Source organism: Zosterops lateralis, assembly GCF_965231275.1.
Source record: "Zosterops lateralis genome assembly, chromosome: 7".
NCBI lineage: Eukaryota > Metazoa > Chordata > Aves > Passeriformes > Zosteropidae > Zosterops > Zosterops lateralis.
The window spans coordinates 1,923,789-1,944,830 of NC_139767.1; the positions used below are offsets into that span (position 1 = coordinate 1,923,789).

The 21,042-nt window shown below is 48.4% G+C and overlaps 1 protein-coding gene across 1 annotated transcript in view; it reads right to left on the reverse strand.

Moving 5' to 3' along the window:
* DRC11 (dynein regulatory complex subunit 11) overlaps positions 1-4,332 on the reverse strand; it is a 98,598-nt gene extending 94,266 nt beyond the window's left edge. Inside the window, exon 1 of the mRNA XM_083864600.1 lies at positions 4,272-4,332. The gene's annotated coding sequence lies outside the window, so the exon portion shown is untranslated. The remainder of the gene's footprint in view (positions 1-4,271) is intronic.
* Positions 4,333-21,042: the final 16,710 nt, after the last annotated feature.

Below are 21,042 nucleotides of genomic sequence, written 5' to 3' on the forward strand. Positions count from 1 at the left end.
TGACACCATCTACTCAGTTTCTTGAAAACTGGGGCCTTTTCTTTCCCTGTTTTTCAGCACAAGCGCTGCTGGGATATTTCCACTGACAATGCTTTTTCCCAGAGGAGACACTGAACGAGTAATACGCAAGATCTTTCCCTACCTGCTCATTAAGGATGAAGGGAGGCACAGGAGGGAGTTGCAGCTTTGAGTCTTAGCTGTGATCAATTTGATCCTGTCTCTGATTTCCTGCTTTAACATAAGCAAGATGATGTGCTAATGCTCACCAGGGGTGGAAAGAGGGGCAGAGATGAATCTGTGACTGCTTGGGAGATGTATGAGAGAGAACATGCAAGGAATGCCCAGGAGGAAGCTAATAATTGTGGCGTTTGGATGGAATTTGAAGAATATGGCCTGGGGCCAGATGCTGAACGAGGGGATAAAAAGAAATATTCAACAACGGCCCAATGGCTGAATGAGGCTGGGGCCCCGTGGGAAGAAAATAGGATGTGATCACAGCATCAGAAACTGCATCGTAATGCAGCCACAGAACGTGGCAGGGAGAGGAGAGGGGATTAGAAGTTGCACTGACATTTTTTCACATTTGGGTTTTGCAGCCTTAATTTTCTCCAGGTGAGCCTTGGGGATGTGATGATATAAACCACAGAGCTCTGCTTTGGTTGTTTCTGTTGGAAGCAGCAAGAAGGGAGATGCTCAGGATCTCATCTTAGATCAATATTTTACCAGTAAATTAATAGAAATTCTATTTGTGACACGAGATTAAATTTTAAAGTGCTTTGATTGTTTAAAGCTCCTTGGTGGCAGCGGCAAATGTCTTGTAGCTGATTAAAACCTGGCAGGAGTGGTAGCAGTGCCAAGACTCGGCTTTGAACGTGCCTGGACTAGGGCTGTCGGGGGGGCAAGGTAAGAGATCACTGGTCAGGATCCCACGGGTCAAGGAGAGGCTAAACAAATCCATAAAAGATGAGGAAACACAGCAGGAAAACATAAATGCAGGAGGATCTCTGTGAATCTCCAGTGTCTGGAACAGAAGGTACGTCTGCATGCAAATGCTGGGGCTGAGTGCTTTGGGAAGTGAGATACTCCAGCACTTTTTAATCACCCTGCACTTAATGGCTCTGTTCCCTCCCGAGTGCTGAGACTGTCCCTAGAAAACGCCAGGCATGTCTGGACATGCTGACTTTTCCCCTGGCTGGCTGCTGGACTTAGTGACCCTAAAAGAACATTGCTGCTCCCTGAGCATCCTCTCTGCCCTGACAGAGTTTGCTGAGGCAGTGGAATTAAATTTTCTCTTTTAGCCCACACCTCTTAGAATCACAGGACCTTGAGGACAATTAACATGCCTCGGAACTCAAGGTTTACCTCAACCTCAAGGAAAGCTGTGTAGCATTTCTATTTCTGAAGAACCGAAGTTCTTTCTCGTAACCTCCTTTAATTATTGCCTCACTGCCTTCAGGTTGTTGTAAGCCATTTTTGTCACATGGCATTTAAAATACCTTGGGAACAGCCTCAAGTTGCACCAGGGTAGGTTTATAGAATAATAGAATCATGGAATAGTTTGGGCTGGAAGGGACCTGAAAGCCCATCTTGTCCCATGGGCAGGGACACCTTCCACTGTCCCAGGTTGCTCCAAGCCCTTACGGCCGTCCTGGCCTGGGACACTTCCAGGGATCCAGGGGCAGCCACAGCTTCTCTGGGCACCCTGTGCCAGGGCCTCCCCACTCTCACAGGGAGGAATTTTTCCTTTATATCCAATCTTTACCTGCCCTCCTGCTTAAGGCCATTCCCCCTTGTCCTCATACTTCATACTTGTGTGAAAAGTCCCTCTCCAGCCCTCTTGTAAACCCCATTTAGCTACTGGGAGGATATAGGATAGACTGGATATTAGCAAAAATTTCTTCATGGAAAGAAGGTGGTAGTGGAGCCCCCATCCCTGGATGGGGATATAAATAAAATAAATAAGGCTTTTAAATAAAAGCCACTTGGATGTGACACCTGGGGACTTGGGTTAGTGGTGGCCTTGGCAGTGCTGGGTAAAGGCTTGGTCTTGATGCTCCCAGAGGGCTTTTCCAATCTAAACAACTCTGATTTATTGTAGACAGCCAGCATAACCTCACTACAACCAACCACGTTAACAGCAGCCTCAGTAACTTATTTGAGATCCAACTCTGACTCGTGTTTAGGAAGGGCTGGATTAGCCCAGCTATAAATCCTGTGCTGTGCACAGCTACAGTGTCATTACAGCAACCTAAGCCCAGGAGCTTCAACACCAAACCGGAGTCCCTCACCAGCACCTTGCTCAGAAACAGGACTGGATATGTGTTTCTGTCATGTGGCGTGGACATTTGAGCATGTTTATGTGGATTTGCTGTTCAGTGCTGGCAGTGCCATAGGAAATGCTAAAAAGCTCCATCTCTATTAAAATTAAACTGAGCCAAACCAGTTGAAGAAAAAGTATTTTTCCAGCTACGCTCAGCTTAATTCCTTTGGTGTTAATCTGGCTCAAATAACAGCAGCCACGATTCAGAGACTGGGTAGGAATGACAGATCCCAAGATAACTCCGAAGAAGAGGTCAAACACTACTTTTGTAGGGTTTTTTCTTTCTTCATCTCTCTTTTTTTTTTTTTTTTTTTTTTTAAAGAGTGTAGTTCAGATGACTCTCCACTACCTTGTGAACTTCACTTAACTGATTCCATGAGAGTGTTAGGCATGATTTATACAAGCCCTGCACTGGATCCACCAGGATGTAACCAAGCTTTCCCCTGACTGGAGGCTGTGCTGGGTCTGTCCTGGGACACAGCCCCCAGACACTCTCTGCCCTGTCCTTGGGGATGTTGTTCCTTATTCCTCTCACTCCACCTTCCTCGCCTGAACCAAGGAGCTGCCTGGCTGGAAAGGAGTGGAGTTTTCACTGCTATCTGGCTGGGGCTGCCAATGTGTGGAGGCAGGAGAGGAGAAAAGAAGCTGGAGGAAACAATCTCAGGGGAAAACTTACTGCTCTCTGCAGCTGCCTGAAAGGAGGCAGTGGTCAGCTGGGGCTCAGCCTCCTTTCCCAGGCAACAAGCACTAGGATAAGAGGAAATGGCCTCAAGTTAAGCCAGGAAGGTTCAGATTGGGTATTAGGAAAATACTCTTCACCTAAAAGAGTAGCTAAGCATTGGAACAGGCTGCCCAGGGGAACAGTGGAGCCACCATCCCTGGAAACAGATGTGGCATTCAATGATATGTTTTGGCTGAAGGTTGGACTTGGTGATTTTGCAAGTCGTGTCCAACCTCAATAGCTCTATGAAACCAAGGGATTGGTAATGAGGAGAGCTGCTCTGGTTCTGAGTTTGGAAGGCTGTTTTAGAACCTGAGGGAGTCCTACCTGGCAAAAAAGCTGGGAGTTTGGAAAGAGGATTCTGGGCAAAAGAAGCAGAGGACTTTGAGGTTGGTAGAGAAGGGAGACCATGGGAAAGATGCCAGGAAAGGCTTTGCCCACAGCCTGCTGGGGCAGAACTTTGGATATGGTCAGGTTTGAGTGTGAAGGAGATGAGCAGGAGGTAGCAAAACCACCCCGAGGTTGTTCTCTAAATTTTTTCTCTAATACGCTATTATTCACTGAACTTGAACAAGCCATATCCAGCTTAGGGCTGGGAAAAAGAGCCTCCCCAAACTGGGCTGTGCTGCTGGAGCTGGAAGCCACAAACAGCACCACACTGAGGGATAATATCATGGAAAATGCTCACAATTCGGCTCCCAGCACCATAGCACAGCACTAATAACAATAATATTTGCTTAATATGAAGATTTGGAGTGATGTTTCTGGGGGAATGAGCACAGCTCCTTGCAGGCACTTTGATCCATTGCTGCTTGGTTGTTGCAAACCTGTAAAGCTTTGTGCCGTGCTGAAAAAAACAGGGGAAACAAGACACGGCGTGCCAGTTGCAGGCTGTAAGAGAGAGGAACCTTTTGTGCAAAGGCTCTGTGTGGACAGTGTTATTATTTGCCTGGTTTTCCTGAGGGGACCCGCCCGCCTCGCCCCGGGCTGTGTTTCCCGCCCCGCCCCAGGGGACTGTGGCCCCTCACCCCGCGCCCCGGGCTACTCACGCCTGGGACATGCTGAGCCCCGAGAGCCGGACCGGCACCGAGCGTGGGCGAGGGCACCGAGCCCCAGTCACTCTGGGCCGGCACCGACAGGTCCCTGGAGCCCCGGGCAGCGAGGCCGAGTCCCGCCGGGCCGGCACCGGCACCGACACGGGCCCTGGGGGAGCGGCGGCCCCCGCGTTACCTTGGACACGGCCCGGGGGAGGCCGGGCCTGCCCGCGGCTTCTCCTCCGAGGACAGGGAGCTTCAGGCTTTCGTTTGTTTGTTTGTTTGTTTGTTTGTTTGTTTGTTTGTTTGTGTTGGAAGGGACCTCAAAGCTCATCCAGTCCCACCCCCTGCCATGGGCAGGGACATACTCCACTATCCCAGGGGCTCCAAGCCCCAATGTCCAATCTGGCCTTGGCCACCTCCAGGGATCCAGGGGCAGGCATGGCTTCTCCGGGCACCCTGTGCCAGGGCCTTACACCCTCACAGGGAGGAAATACTTCTGTGTATCTAACTTTTTCCTTTTTTACTTTAAAACCGTCCATCGTGGTTATCAGTACCGCAGCACCAGCCCCCTTAGTTTTGTTTTTGCCCGGAGAGTTTCATTCCCTGCCCCCCCTTTCATCCCCTCCATTAGTTTCCTTCACCCCCCTCTTTGCTTCACTTTATTTTCCTTTCCCCCCCATTCTTTTATCTTCCTTTCCTCCCTTTTCACCCTTTCCTTTATTTTCCTCTTCATGTACTTTTCCTTCCCTCTCCTTTTCTGTATTTTCCTATTTTTCCCTTTTCTCCCCTTTCCTATATTTTCCTACCCCTTTCCTGTACTTTCCCTTTCTCTCCATTTTCTTCTTCTTTCCTATATTTTCCTTTTTTCCTGTTTGTTTGTGTTTTTTCTGATGCTTTTGTTTGTTTGTTTTGGGGTTTTTTTTCTTTCTTTTTCCCCCTTCGTGTTATTTCCTTCTCCCTCCAAGAGCTTGCCCCTATTGCATTCACATTTTTCCTCTATTTTTTTTTTTTCTTTTTATTTCTTGCCCCAGGCACCTATTAAGGCACCTTTCTAGTGGTCTTCCATTCACTTAGCACTTAAAAAAACCAGTTTAGAGGATAGGATTACAGAACAGATTTTTGGGGAAAATGCACTCATCCACAGAGCTAGTGAGAAGAAAAAAGCAAGAAGTTTGGGACAATGAGTGTTTTGCCAGTGATCATGTTTTTTTTGCCACAAATTTGAGTGTGTCTGCATTCCTCTTCTTTGTTTCCCTCCCCCCTTTTTTTTTTTTATTTTTTTTTATTTTTTCCACTGAAGCATCAGCTCACATAATTAGGTGAGACTCTTGGCTATCAAGTTTTTGAAATAAAGTTTCTACCCCGCCCCCCCTCCCCCCCGCCCCCCGCTCCGGTTTTAGAGGAAAAGCTTGAAAACATGAATCTTGAAGACCCTAATAAAAGCATCTAAGGATATTATTTTTCAAGCCATATGATGCCTATGTCCATCACATCATTTCTTTAAGTGTATTGGATCAGTGGAGGATTTTTAGGAGAGAACTTGCTACATTTTCTTCATGCTGAGGTTGGAAAATGCTGTAAAATCAGCTTGTAATTTTCAATGTTAATATCAAAGTGGTTCTTCACGCTGAAATTTAACATGGGAAATTTATCTGCTTCCTTCCAATGCCTGATCCTCATCCATGTGCAAGTCAGGAGGGTCTCAAAAGCAGTAAGTAATTTGTATTTTGTTCTTTTTTGATAAAATATTCCAGTCTTTGCAACCCGAATAGGAGCATTGCATTTTTACTTCCATTAATGCTGGCATGTGTACGCCACTTTTAATGCCAAACTGTGTTTTTTCAGCCAAAAGTTTTACCTGCAGAGTCCCAACAGTGCTGTCTCCAGCAGTGTGTGTGGTTTTAAGGATTCATTGACCTACTGCATGTGTTTGCAATAAAAAAGTAGGAAGATTTCTGAAGCAATTGAAATGAGAGGACCAAGATGGCTTGATATGATGTGGATGTTAATTATTGATCTGAATTTATTGCCCTCTGTTAGCACCTCTGTGCACAAGATTGTCTTTATTGTGCTGGAAGCTGTATTAATGATGAAATAATGCTCGTTGTTCACTTCCCCACCTGCATTCTCCACCCTACCCCCCCAAAGAAGTTGGAGGAAAGCAAATGTCTTCCTTTTAAAAGTGGGAAGTTAAGCTATAAAAAAGTGATGTACATGAGAGCGTGCAGGGAGGCCGAGGGGATTTTCATTTTCATCAGTTTGTAGTGAACTTGGGAAAAAAATGAGTCGTGTTGCTGGGAAAAGTCATGCAGTAAAATTAATTATGAAATGAGTAGAGTTGATTTTTTTTTCCATGGGAAATGAGCCTGTTTTTGAGCTGAAATGGGAGCTGTGTATGACTGAGAGTAAGTAATTAGTTTAGCCTAAGAAAATAGACATTTATAAACGGAGAAAGCGGGGAGTGGAAGATGTTCTGGTTTCCAACAGGTTTCCAGTTGAGTCCTTGAGCTTTTCAGTAATTTGAAGTGAGGGGACACAGGTCTGCCTGGGATGTGATGTCCTCAAAACTCAGCCTGGAGAAAAGGAGACTCAGGAGGGACCTTGTGGCTCTGCACAGGAGGGGTCGGGCTCTGCTCCCAGGGAACAGGGGCAGGAGGAGAGGGAACAGCCTCAGGCTGGGCCAGGAGAGGCTCAAGTTGGATATCAGCAGGAATTTCTCCATGGAAAGGGTGGTCAGGCCTTGGCAGGGGCTGCCCAGGCAGTGGTGGGGTCCCCATCCCTGGAGGTGTTTAAGGATCTCCTGGACATGGCACTTAGTGCTTGGAGTTAGGTGACATGGTGGGGATTGGTCACAGGTTGGACTTGATGATCTTGGAGGTCTTTTCCAACCAAAATGATCCCATGATTCTGTGATCACTGCAGGCTGAACTGCAGCTGAGGTCCAGCAGACCACTCATGGTCAGTGAACACCACGAAGCATCTCAAGCTTTCCATTTTGGAGTCACACATCTCCGATAATCCCTGCAGGCACCAAACAGTCTGAGATGTCGAGGTAAGACCAGAGATTAGAGGGATTTGTAGTTGTTATCCCACTCATTGTACATTTTTTGTACAGCATCACTGGCCACTTCCTCATCCAGCTCGTGTTGCATTAAAAACTCAAAGTGTGTTATTTGATCTATCCAGCAGGAACAGGGGACGGGTTTTACACAGCCTGGGCCTTTTGGCATCTCTAATTCCTCAGGCTCTTGCAAACATAGGCTTAAAAGTCCTGCTGCCTTGGAAACTAGGTGCCATCATTTTTCAAAAACATCTTTTATTATGAGCTTAAGAGGTGACTGTGAACTTACAGAGGGGGTAAAACATAAAACTGGAGGGTCTTGTTCCTCTCAACATGGGTCCCTGGCAAAGAGCTTAGTGCACCTGTCTGTTATTGAGCGAGGCTTAGGGAAAGCAAGCAACGTAATGGGAATAATGTTCTGCCTTTGCAACTTGTATTTCAAAGCACTTCCAGAGGTCTGGACTGTCCCTTGAGGCACGAGGTGGAAGGTGAAGTGGGTTTTTCATGAGTGTTGCTGGCCCAGAGAGGTGCAAAGGGAGAAGCTGAGGGTCAGGGCTTCCTCCTCCATCCATGGTGAGCTGAGCCTTTGGGCCAGTGCTTGGGAGTCAGGGATTCTGTTTGCTGTGTGGCCACAGGGACAGGTGTGACAGCCTAGGATGTGCTCTGTGAGGCTGGACAATCACCAACACAGTGAAACTTAAGAAACTCACCTGCTGGATTCTGGATTCACCTGGAATGGGGCAGCCTTGGATGCACAGACACACTGGAGAATTGAGAGGCTGGAGAGCAGCAGGGATGTGGGATCCTGGTCAAAGGCCAGTTGGATCTGAGTCAGCAGTGCCTGGAGCCAGGAGGGACATCCCTGTCCTGGGGGATCAGGCCCAGCACGGCCAGGCCAGGGAGGGGATTGTCCTGCTCTGCTGTGGGCTGGGGCGGCCTCACCTCCAGTGCTGGGGACAATTTTAGATAAGAAAGATCTGAAGCTGTTAGAGGGCCTCCAAAGGAGGGACAGAGGATGGTGAAGGGGCAGGAGGGGCTGTAGAAGGAGCAGCTGAGGGCACTTGCCTTGTTCAGCCTGGAGGAGACAGAGGTCAGACCTCACCAGGGTCTGCAGCTTCCTCTGAAGGGACTCTTGGGCACAGGGTGGGATTTTTGGGGTGTCCAGGGCCAGGAGTTGGACCTGATGATCTTTATGGGTCCCTCTCATCCTGAAGGGCTCAACAGAGGAGCTCTCCCACAAGGGCCAGTGGCTGTAGCAGCAGTTAGAGCAGGACAGCTGTCCCCAAATGGACAAACCTCTGAGTCTGGAAAGTGAGAAGTAGCACCTTGTGATGGGCATGCCTGGGGAGTTGTTGCTCAGGGCTTCACAGAATTCTGGAATGGTTTGGGTTGGAAGGGACCTTAAAGCCCATCCCATCCTCTGCCATGGGCAGGGGCACATTCCACTAGCCCAGGGTGCTCAAGCCCCATCCAGCCTGGCCTTGGACACTTCCAGGGATCCAGGGGCAGCCACAGCTGCTCTGGGCACCCTGTGCCAGGGCCTTCCCACCCTCACAGGGAGCAATTCCTTCCCCTTATCCCATCTAATCCTTCCCTCTTTCAGTATAAAACCATTTCCCCTTGTCCTGGCTCTCCAGGCCCTTGTCCAAAGTCCCTCTTTAGATGTCCTGGAGCTTCTTTAGGGCTCTAAGGTCTCCTTGGAACTTTTTCTTCTCCAGGTGAACACCCCCAGCTCTCCCAGCCTATCTTTGTAGGAGGGGTGCTCCCTCCCTCTGACCATGGCTTCCTTGCAGATAGGTGTTTGGTTTTCCTTTAGGCTTGGCTGGAAGTGTTTAAAAAAGGAGCTCTGGGTGGCTCTTTGCAAACTTTGGGGACTTGGCTCAACCTTGTGGCCTCAGGTGCTGGCCTCCAGCTGATGGTGACACCCAGGAGGGGTGGCTCTACCAGCTGGGCTGCACTGACCATTTAGCCTTGTGACCATGGCTGGGCTATTTTTTCCAGTTAACACTGGCTCCTGGATCTCCAGGTGGTTTTCTGCTTACTTCCTAAGTAAGTGAAGGCTAAGTGAAGGGGATTTGTCAGCACTCAGGTCTGTGAGACTTTGATATGGCAGCGTGTTCATCAGGCCCGAGCATGGTACATGGCAGAGGAGGGTTGCAGCAGAATTAGAAGGTATAAAGTTCAAATCTAATTTGAAGAATTTTCCCTGTATCGCTTAAATGTGGGAAATGTTCCTGTGGCTTCAGGGATAAAATGTCACACTTCATAAGGAGCATGCGTTTTAAATCTCAGCCAGATATTAAGTGCCACGTGCCGCACTCCACTTCTCTCTTTGTTAAAAAGCAAAACCCCAAATCATCTCTCCTGAAAGAGTGTTGTTTGATAAAATTAAAGCTTTACAAAGAAGCTGGTTCAAACAGTGCCAGCTCTGTATCATTATGACACAACAGGGAGTGGATTGATTTTATTCTGTATTGACAACAGTTTGTCAGTGCTCAGCTATGTAATTATATAGGATGCTGCTCCTAAAGATGCCTACAGCACCAAGAGAGCAGTCAATAGGACTGGCAACACACACCAGATGTTTTTTGGGTGAGAAAGAGGCAGAAAAAGGGATCGGACTTGGGCTTCTGGCAATTATCCAAGTAATTTGTAAGCAGACGTTTTAGGACATTGGTTGGCTTGAATGTTTGGCTTCAGCTCAGGAGTTTTTAATAAATTCACACAAACCCTCTGTCAAGCTTTAGTCACTTATAGGGGCAAAGTTCACTTCTATATCGTTCTGCAACCCAAATATTGGAAATAAGTAGCATTTCTTGTGAAGATATATTCAGTATGGCATGTGGAATGACACTTCTAGACAGACCCTTTTCAGTTCTGCTTAAGATATACAGATCTTCTGACCACTTCCTCACTTTACAGGCTCACCATCAGCAATCTGATGTGCTTTATGTGCTTTTCTCATGATTTTGATAGAAAAATGACAAAGTTTGGCTGTTAACACTGGCTTTTGTGCACATTAATCGCTGAAAGCTTCAGGAAATTCTCATGCAAACACTACGCAGCCTCAGCTGCTGTCTGCTCCCTCCAGCTGCAGTGGGATTTTAGCTGACGCAAGCCCCCATATCTCATGATGTGGGCAACAGGAGGTTTGGTGGGACCAGCTGGAGAGCCCCAGGTTGGTGAGAAATCAGAACAGCAACTTGTAATTTGCTTTCCATGGCCCAAAGGGGAGGAAGATGCTGGTCTCTGTTTATTCCTGTGCTGTTTGATGATCTTTCTGCTCATGAAAAAAAAAAGCTATGAGGTGTTATCATGAATTTACAGGGCAGTAGTCTGGGCTTCAGCCATCCTACTCCCTACACAGGGCACAGAAGCTGCTGGAAAGTCCTTTTTACTCCAGCTGGTGTCTCTGAGCATGACCAGGGTGCAGAAGACCACCAGTCAGGGGCAGTGGAAGCAGCTCAAGCAGCTCAACCCTTCAGAGGTCAAGTCTGCACAAGGAAGATCCTCTTCCAGACCTGACTGAGGGGAAGCATTTGAGCTCTGGGACCTGAAGTGTTTAAAGCCAAAACTGGGAGTGATTCAGGGCTAGAGGAGAAGGGGATGTTTGCCATCTGCTTTAGCAGTTCATTCCCTAGAAAAGAAGGAGGAATTCATCTGCTATTCGTGCACGTAGGCAGTTGTTTCATTGTGTTTTGTTTTGTTTTCCCTCCCACTCTTCAGTAAAACACCTGTTGAGTTAATCCCCTTTGACTCAGCTCAAAAGCGAGGAAGTCAAACTCCATGAGAGGCTGAGCAGCTCAGCTCTCATTTCTCCACATTTCTGAGGGGGGCTCTAATGAGTGAGTTTTGAAGGCTTCCAGAAATGAAACTGTTAAAAGGAGGACATGAGGTGAGGGAATACTTAATTTTGCTGGACATTAGAATGACTTGAGTCATAAAGTGATAGTCTGGAAGGCAGAGATACCTTGGAGCTTCCCGAGTTTTTCTTAAGGATGGTGAGAAACATTTTAGAGGTTTCATTTTGGTGCATTGTCAATGAATTTGAATGAATTGGATTTAAAAAACTGATCTAGTTGCTAAATTGGATGTGTCCTGCTTTGTTTAAAACTTGAAAGTTGAAAGCAAGCAGAGCAAAATGTCCTGAGAAAGAGGTCACAGAGTACAGTGATTCTGCTGATGGCTTGTAGGGGGCTACAAGCCATCAGCAGCTGAAATTTGGTGACAGCCTGTGGTTCTGCAGATGTGCTTGGTAAACTGTGCAAGGGAAGAAGTTCCTCCCTCTATGTCCTGTCTAAGCTCTGGAAGAGCCTCTTGCTCTAGTGGCCCTCAGGATCCCACCTTAAGTGCTGAGGATGAGGAATTTTCCTTGTCTCTCCCCCATAATCTCTGTGAATTTAGGCTCTGGGGACGTTATTTCCAGTATGTGGTGACTCAGTTGCCCTCTGAGGTGTCCCAGAATGAGTCAGGTTTAACTGACACGGTTGCAGTGATGAAGCAAACCCAGCAGGTTGTGGCCTGACCATTAATTAATTGCAGGCAGAGCTGAGGGGTTAATGAGATTCCCCCCAGAGCTGAAGGGACAATACCAGCCCAGCGCCTGCCGTGTCGCACATGCGTCACTCCTGCGTGGAACCGAGTGAGAAACCTCTCACTTTTTTTGTTCCTCCTCCCGCTTCAACTTCTCGTGCTATAAATAAGCAGCCCAGTGTGAGAAAAAAAAAAAAAAAAAAGAATAACAAGGGGCTGCAGCTTTTTAGGTGCCTGTGGCAGGATGTTTTCTTGCTTATCCTGTTTCTTGTAAACACAGCAATGACTTTTGTGGCCCAGATGTAGAGGCAGCCCTGCTTCATTGTTTGAACACCTGCTGGCTTTTCAAATGGACCCAGTGCAGCCCATTGATAAAAATTCAGACTCAGAAACCTGCAGCACCAGGCTGAGCTCCTGTAGATAGCTCAAAAAAAAAAAAAAAAAAAAATCCTTGAGGATCCAACATCCGCCTTGTTGAGTTTTTTTCCTCTATTATATTTGATTGGGAGGGGAAGGGAAGCATAAGATTTTTTTTTTTCCCCTGCTCTTGTTCTCACAATAGCAATAAAAACAATACTCCTTGGCTAGGAGGTGGTAAACTGTGAGAAATAACAATAGCTGACTTTCTGGTTGTGCAGCCAAATTTATGAATGAAACTAGTGGGTGCAATTTAATCTCCAGGCCTGGCTCTGCTTTTGGTGTTATGGAATGAAATAAAAAGGCCAGAGAAGGAGCAGCTCATAAGTGCTGCAGGGTTGTCACTGGGAATGAGCACAGGGAAAGGTTTGGTCTGAGTTGGAGAAGGGGTTTTTCCTGCATCCTGCATCACAAAGTATGAAACAGGTGAATTTGCTCAGTCACACAGTGGCTTTGCAGCATTTTCTTTATTTGACACCAGTGTGTGGTGATGGCACACCTTTGAGACAGCAGTTCCAGCTCTTCCCAGCTTGGCTATGTGGGGTAAACAAAGCAGGTGGGCCCTTGCTGGGATAGGTCTGCTTTGTGAGGTGCGCAACAGGGCCACCAGGTCTGGGAAGAAGGGAGTAAAGTTTAGGGGAAAAAAAAAAAAGCACTGAGAATTCTTGGTTTTGCAGATAAAGGTCACTTCTTTGCCAGAGTGTTTCTTTGGATGGGACTTGAGGGCTAAAACCTGCTTTTTGGGGAGGGCTTTTTGTGTCTGGAGTGAGAGGTTAGAGTTGAGGTGTTCAGCCAGGACTCTTTGTGTTTCAGCAGCCTCTTGTCACCCAGGAGCTTTGTTCTCCACAGTGCTCAAAGATTTTTCTTGTGTTGAGATCTCTTGCATCCTTCCCTGCTCCTCACGTGTTCCCCACCTGTGCCTTTGGCTGCAGGAGCAGAGGGGACGTGCTGGGTTTGTTTCCTGCTGCTTTGAGCAGGGATTTGGAGCAGATGGGGCTGTGAGGATCCCTTCCAGCCTAAATGACTGTACACTCACCCTGCCAAGAGAGGCAGATGCCAACAGTGAGTCCTCACAAAGGCCCGCAACGGGTCAAAGAGTTTCTCCCCCAGCTCTGAAAATGAGATGTGGGGCTCTGAAGGAAGCAGCCCAGCCCCAAAAGAGTAATTCTGCCTGAGACAGGTGAAACCAGGTGGCCAAGCCTATGTGTGCTGTGGCCAGATGTGGCCAGTCCCAGATGTTGTGCAGAGAGGAGGGCAGGGTTTGAAGGATTTCTTTCTCAGGGTGTCCTAGGAGAGGGGACACTGCTCCAGCTGCGGGACGAAGCCCTGGAGGGACCCCTCTCCTCAGCAGTTCATCCTCTGGCTGTCTCTCCTCAGTGGGGACCCAGGAAGGGAGGCACCTCAGGATAAACATTCCTGCAAACCTCCCTCTGCATCTGCCTTTCATTAAGGCTCCCCTAAAACCGCGTGTGAATGTCGGCGTGCGAGGGGAGCTGGGAGCTGCCCCGTGCCGGGATCTGGCTGCCACCCCACAGGCACCGTGGGCACCAGCCAGCTCCTGTGGATCATGGGACACACGGGGATCTGGCGGTGGGACAGGAGAACCTCCCAGCAGCCAGCTCCCGGGAGAAGTTTGGCTCTTAAATCCAATTATATTTGCAGACTGAGCCCTTTTGTCCTCACTGCTGTCAATGCGTGTGCAGCCTTTGCTTTTTACCCCTGTTTTTTTGGTCGCTTCGGACTTGTTAATGGCTGTGTTTAAAATCAAGAGAGCAAGGAGCTGGAAGGTGCTCCATGTCCTCAACGTTCTCCTGCACTCTCTCTCCGAGAGGAATGCCTGTTTGCTGATGTCATCTCATGTGGCTCAATGTCAGAACTCTGCTCCGTTCGCTGGAAAAGCTGCGCTGACCACGCGGAATGCTCACATGAATTTTTCTAGCATGCACTGGGAGGTGTCCTTGACGACCTTTCACGGTAATTACAGCAGTTAGGAGATGTTTTCCCCAGGCAAACTTCTCTCTAAGGTCCTCAGGGTGGTGCTCTGAGTTATTTTGGATTTCCCCTTTCCACGTTCTCCTGGAAAATAGCAGTGTGGCCTCTAGTGTCTTACTTTTCCCCTAAAATCTCTCAGTCGCTGTTGGGAGGCAGTACAAGCTGCTGGGGATTTTCACAAACAACCAGAATATGGGTTTAAGGAAGTATTTATATTTCCTATTATGTATTATATTTCCTATTTATGTTTTGCTTTTAAACTCTGACTTCCAGAATCCCTTTTTTTCCCAAGAAAAACCCAGACAATCAGATGAATGTTTTTTTTAAAACGTGTGAAAGATGAAGGATGAGGCGTCGAGTTTCCTTTCAAGCAATTCTGAGCGAAACCGAAGCCTTTTTGAAGTGGTTTACTGCAATTGTAGTTTGCTTTGCTTCCTGCTCCTGCTTTGGGCACACCTCCCGGCTCGTTGTGTTTGGCTACACACAGCTACAGGCACTGGGAGAAGTTGGAAGGCCAACAAAAGGCAAGAGGACTCTAAAATCTTATTTAATTTTTCTATTTAGAGTGCTGCCAACAAGATGTTGCATTTTATTCCTTCCTACCACTGAGGCACAATGTCTCCCCCAGAATCGGCACCGATGGAGGCAGGGAGGGGTAGGGAAGGAATGGGAATAGATTTCATGCTGGATGAATCTCCAGTTAGGACTCCAGACTATGGGCAGGGTAAAAAAAGCTTTGTTTAGTCTGCAGTCAGTAGTTTTAGCAGGAGCCCTAGGCCCAGAGCTGGGAAGTTGGGTGTCCTCTGCTCAAGCTGATGTGATTTACAGTGTTGGGATCTGACCATGGGATTGGCAGAGCCAAAGCAGAGGGAAAAGTGTGCTGGAGAGCTTGTCCCTGTGCCAAAGGGTGGGAAGCAAGGGTAGATTTGCTCCTTCCTCACAGCCAGATTTCTCCTCATGGTCAGGTCCATCTTTCCCGACACCCCCTGTGATATCTGGACGGTTTGCCATGATGGAATTGTGCTGGCAGAGCTGTCTGAGGGGCCCTGGGAGGCACTGGGTGAGGATGAAGGAAGATTAGGATGGCTTTGATGCTGCTGGATGGTTGGGGTGTTTAGAGTGATGAAGGTTAAGGACATTCCTGCCCAGTTCTGGCTGCATCCACGAGAGCAGGCAGCACCTCCTGAGCCCTCCTGGCCTGATTCCTTCAATAAATAGGATATTGCTAGAGCAGGAGTCCACCAGCTTGGTGAAAAGGTGGGACTTGCAGTAAGGCTGTGGGTTTGTACCACCATGGTCTTGCCAGTTCCTCCAGCAGTGTAAAAACCTCGTTGCTTTTGGTGCCAACACCATCAGAGGAGCTGAATGCCTGAATTTTCTTGGCAGAGCAATATCTGTTCTGCTTGCTTGATCAACATATCTGTGAACTACATTAAGGTAATCTGACCCTGGGCTCTTGCAAAAACCTCCTCCTGCTGCTGATGGTGGTGGAAACCCTCCTTGAAGTGAGCAGTGAAGCAGCACATGTGGGATCAGAGGATTGGCTGGGGGATCTGGGCACATCGAAGCCCTGGGAAACACCCTGGATGGTAAAGATGTGCCAGCTCTCTGATATCCTGCTGGTGTTGGTCTCACACTGGCCTCACATCCCCATGTGGGGAAAGAGCCTGGCAAAGAGCATACAGTCCCTAAGAGATGTAGCTTGCATTGCTAAAAAAGCATGGAAAACAGGAGAGCAGCTTTTCCCTTTAACTTGTGCCTGGCCCAGGGAGAAGCAGGATTTAAGCAGGTACCTAAATTTCAGCATGTACTTAAGTGTTGTCCTGAATGGGGACCCTCTTGAGCTTTAGCTGAAGTGCTGTTCTGAACCAGGGCCAGCAGAGTGTGGAAGTCACCTCTTGTTGCTTCTACTCCACTGTGTTTGTGTTCATTGCAGCTCTCTTCTTGCTGTTTACTACAAGGAGAAAATCACTTTATGTACTTGCAGCTTACTCAGTTCCTGAGAGCAGGCAGGTTGGGAGAGTCTCACATCAGCTGGGAGCGAGACATCTGACCTTGTCTCTCGTCTGTCTTGTTTCTATGATCCTAATTCTGCTCTAAATTAATTCTTTTGTTTAGCTGCTGGGTTTTTTTTTCCCTCCTTTTTGTTTTCACATGAATGCTTGTCTCTATATTTAGGTCTGCCGGGGCGGGATGTTATGAATAATTGTTGATTGATATTATTAAACACTAACACGCTTGGCTGTGTTGCACTAATGATGGGGCTTTGGGGATATGCAAATCAATTAATTGCAGTAATTGCTGTAATAGCTGTTTTGGAGGAGGTTGTTGAAGAGCCCTTGGGAGAGCACACAAAGACGCAGACGTTTGCAAGTGCAGAGGAGAAGGGGTGCTCAAGTGCCACTGGAGAGGGCTCCTTCAAGTTGTCAACTTGAAAAGTTGGGTTTGTTTTGCTCTCCAAAACCCACTCACACCGAATCCTCTCTTGCTTTGTTTCAGAGTTACCCCAGCGTGGCTCCTTCTGGACTTTCCTGCTGCAGTGGAGCTGAAGAAGCTCAGAGATGAGAGAGCCTTTTCCAGGTAATCTCTTGCCTTAGAAATCTGGGAGACCTCCCTGGAAAACATCCAAGGAGGGGGGGAGAAGACATCTCCAAGGCTAAACCTCAGTGTCACCTCTCACTCAACAGCTTTGGTTTGTCAGCTGATTCTCATTCACGTCAAAGCTCTTTCTCCCTTTCTGTGGCAGCATCACGGGGCCTCACAGTGGGCACAGAGGGACGTGAGGGGCCTCAGGAGCCACAGTGGGAAGGCTCCGAAGGGAATGGGATTTTGGGCATTGCGAGGATGGGGAGGAAAAAGTCTCTTCTGGCTTCTTCCCCGTGCTATATATGCTTTCCCTGCTTTTGTGTATTACTGTATATTCTTTTGTCTGGCTTTCCATATGCAACGTGCCTCAGTCTCCGTGCTCCGGGGCGGGTGTTCAATGTGGTGCACAGATGGTGCTCCCAGAAATCCCGTTATTTGCTAATGGGATTTTGTGCTAAGCGTTTCCACTCTTCTTTTCAAAAGTCTGCCTGTTTGTGTCAATATGCCCAGACCCCCATCTTGCAGAGACACCCTCTCCCATGCAGCTGAGACGCACCACTTTATTTCTTTATTTGCCTGGTCTTTTAATCCCTGGGAAGGATGTCAGGACAGCTTCTGTGGGAGGCAATGGTTGCAGGACCCAGGCAGCTCAGAGATCACCTTGCACAGTGAAGGAGGGTCAGGATAATTGGGGTTGGAAGGGGCCTCTGAAGGTCCTTCAGTCCCACCTCTGGGTCACCTGGAGCAGGTGACACAGGAATGCCTCCAGGTGTGTTTGGATGTCTCCAGAGGATGAGACTCCACGACCACCCTGGGCAGCTCTGCCAGGTGTCACAACCCTGCCAGGTGGCCTGGCCAGGCCGACTGGGGCACTCCAATGTGCACTTGTCACCTTGCTGGTGGCCCTGCCCTTACATTTTGTACTGAGATGTACTTACCTATTCAGCAGCTTCCCCTGAGGTCCTGCAACATTTCAGTAATGCAGTGTTCAGCTATTATGCAGCTATTCCCAGCTATTATGCAGCAATTCCCCTTTGTGCCCTCCATTCTTCAAGCAGTGCTCAAAATCAGGATATAAATAGCAAAAGCCTGGAATATGTTGCTTTTGTTACCAGAGGCCTTTCAGAATAGGTTAGATGTGTGCCTGACAGGGATAATACAGTGCTAACTCTTCCAACGGGGCACAGAGCTAGACTAGGTGACCTCCTGAGGTCTCTTCCAACCCTCATTTTTCAATCCCTGTGTGATATCCCCTGCCAGTGGGTAAGTGGAGCTTTGTTTTGTGTCACACTGGCTGGAGCGAGGTCAGGGCTGTGTGTCGGGAAGTTCCCTGTCAGTCTGCACACCCATGCACGCCTCATCCTGAGAAAGGCTCTTCTCCTGGACACTTCTCAGGCTCCTCTGCCACGGGAAGCTGAGTCAGACCAAGGCAGAGGTTCTCCTAGAGCTGGCCAAGGGCTCCAGGTGGTTCCTCTGGAGCTGAGCTTAACCAGGAAAATCTCATCTGGTTCACAAAGTCCAGGCAGCCCAAGGCAGGAAAATTGCCAAGGACTGTTCCTGTTGTGGTACAGGGCCACTGAGAATGGTTAATTTGGGATCAGGAGCTGGCAATGGCTCACTGATCAGGAAAGAGAGCCAGCTGTGGGATATTGCTATGTGCAGATTGACCCTTAGAGCCCCACTGTGCTTCTCTGAGCATCCAGGACTGTGCTGTCCTCCAGAAGGGGGTCTGACACTCAGGAAACCCTGATCTTCAGCTCTGTGCCTGTGCCAGATTCCAGCTCTGGAAAAGCTGGGGAGGTGTGCTAACAAAGTAAGACTTGTGGTCACCTCCACAGCACCTGGATCTGTCTCCAAGTTTTGTTTGGACCTTTGCTGCACCTCTTGAGCATCTGGCTGGCACAATGTCAATCTTTGTCCAAAATTTAGGAGCTATGGGGCACTGTGGAGTACAGCCCTCTGTGTCTCAGAGCTCTCCTCAGCAGCAGAGTTTGGGAAATAACATTTTTTAGGCCTGCAAAAGATGGCAGGGAACCGGCACAGACACTTCTCCTCAGCAGTGCCCTGCTGTGATCCGATGTCTCTGCAGGGAAAACAGCTCTTCAGAGGTGTTGGCTTTCCGTGCCCATCAAGAAATACCTCTTGTTTTTGCAGCTTCTCAGCTTTACTGATTTTATCACCCTTCTGATAGGGGTGATTAGATCTGATTTGTTTGAATTACAGCTCGGCTGCTTTCACCTCTCACAGACACAACACGGTGCTGCGCGGGACTCGAGCAGGGAGGCGAGCAGGGGAGAGCCCTTCTCCCCCTCGGATAATAGTTAGCAGATGTGATACCATTCATTACCAGGTCAAGGATCTGAAATCGCCCAGCAGCAGGAAAAACGCTGTGCTGGGCTGGCACTTGAAAGCCGTGCAGGGAAGGATGTGGCAAAGGCTGAATCATCCCGTGCTCAGCAGCAGCTCGGAGCGCTCCTCTGTGAGCTTTCACAAGCTGTGGGATATTTAAGCAGTCCTGGTTTGGTGGTTTGGCCCCAGGAGCTGCTCTTTACGTTTGGAATACACCATTAGTGATGTCTTGTTAAAAATCAAGGCTGCCCATGGCTCGTTTATTGGTTGGAAGCTGTGAGCAGTCAGTTTGTCAGTGTGTCTTGTTTTTCTGCAGGTGAGATGCCCCATTTTTCCCCCTTTTTTGAAGCTCCTGGGCTACTAGAAGGGATTTTCTCCCTGAACTAGTTTTTGTGCAAGGTTGGTGCCCTGCTGTGAGCCACACCATGATGCACAAAATATTAAAACCTGGCTTTCTGTGTTATCAGGAGCATTTTTTTTTTCCTAAAGCCCTTGCAGTAGTTTTCCAGGGTAGTTCAAAAAATCTGGGACAGGTCAAACAGATGACTGTGCCCTTGTAGCTTTGTCCTTTGATCTAGGGGCTGAAAATCTGAAAGAAGACACGATTCAGCTGTGGGTTTGGTGCTGGTTTGGGCTCTGGGAGGAGCCTGACTTCTGCCTGCTGAAGGTGCATCTTTTCGGCAGAGCTTAGCCAGGAGCATCCCTAGCTCCTGCCCTCCTCACCCCCTTGCCTTGCAATCTCTTCTCCCTGGTGATTGAAATCATAGTGGCAGAGCCTTGTGAGGTTTCACTTTAGAAAAAGACTAAAAAATCTTTACCTTAACTTTACCTTAACTGTGCCTGAACTTTGGCTGGTTTCAGTGAGAGCAACATGCTTTAAAAGCCATTCCTGGGCTTCAAACAGCCCTTGGAAAAAGAGCTTCCCAGGTTTCTGGCTGAAGGGGTGGTCACCAGGTAGTAAGTGGTCACTCCTAGCACGAGGGCAGAGAGCTGCAGGAGTTTTAAGGAGACAAATGGGTGTGCTTACAGCATGCCAACAAAGAACAAAATGTCTGGGAATACTGGGATGAGTCTTGAGGAATTGCTCTGGGGGAAGGGTGAGTAAGTTGCATCTTTAAAGGCTTACATGGGGAGGATGTGGTAGCTTCACCTTAATGTGGAGGTGTGTTGGGAAGGAAACGCTCAACCTGGGCTGTTTCTTCATTGCTGCAGTGGGGGTGGTGGTGATGTGATCTACTGGTGGGATCCTTGCAAAAGTCCTGTTCTTTTCTCTGCTTTTTTTCCTTTTCCCTGCTCCCCTCGCCTCTAGGTTAAGTTTAGGGTGAGAGAAGGGGAGTCCATGTATTCAACTCAGTGAATGGTTTCAGTGCATGCAGCATGAATGCAAGGCACAAGTGTGCATGGGTGTGTCTGGAGAGTCTATAAATAAATACAATATATTGCACTCTAGTTTGCCTCTCTCTCATGCTGATGGCACATTTTCTAGTCCCACAGGTGGCAAACCCTTCCAGATGATGTTTGCCCATATTGAGAGCACCTGTGAACTCTCCTACCACTGCTCCTTGCTGCCCAATGGCCACGGGAAGGAAACTGCAACACTTGCAGTGTGCCTGCTCTCTCCCACCTCTCTCCTACATCTCCTTCCCCAGCTGATTTGACCAGATCACTCCCCAGCTCTGGTCCTCTCCTCGGACTGACAGACCTCCCGTGGCTGCACTGTCTGGAGAGCTCTGGTGGAGTTTCAGAGCTGCACTCCCACCTCAGTGGAGAACTAACAGCCCTTGGGGAGGGTGAGCGTCACTGCTGCATTCAGAGGAGGCATCCCCCAGCTGGATGGAGCTCTGCTGAAGGCATCAGCAAGATCAAAACCTCATAGCTGAGGAGAACAGAAGGGATGCAGGTATTGCTCCACGAGGCAGGAGCTGCCGTGGCTTTGTGGCTCCTGGACACACCAGGTGTGAGTAGTGATAAAAGTGCAGCAGGCCCAGCTCTAGGGAGGGTTTCCATGTATGTGCTGCTGTCAGCA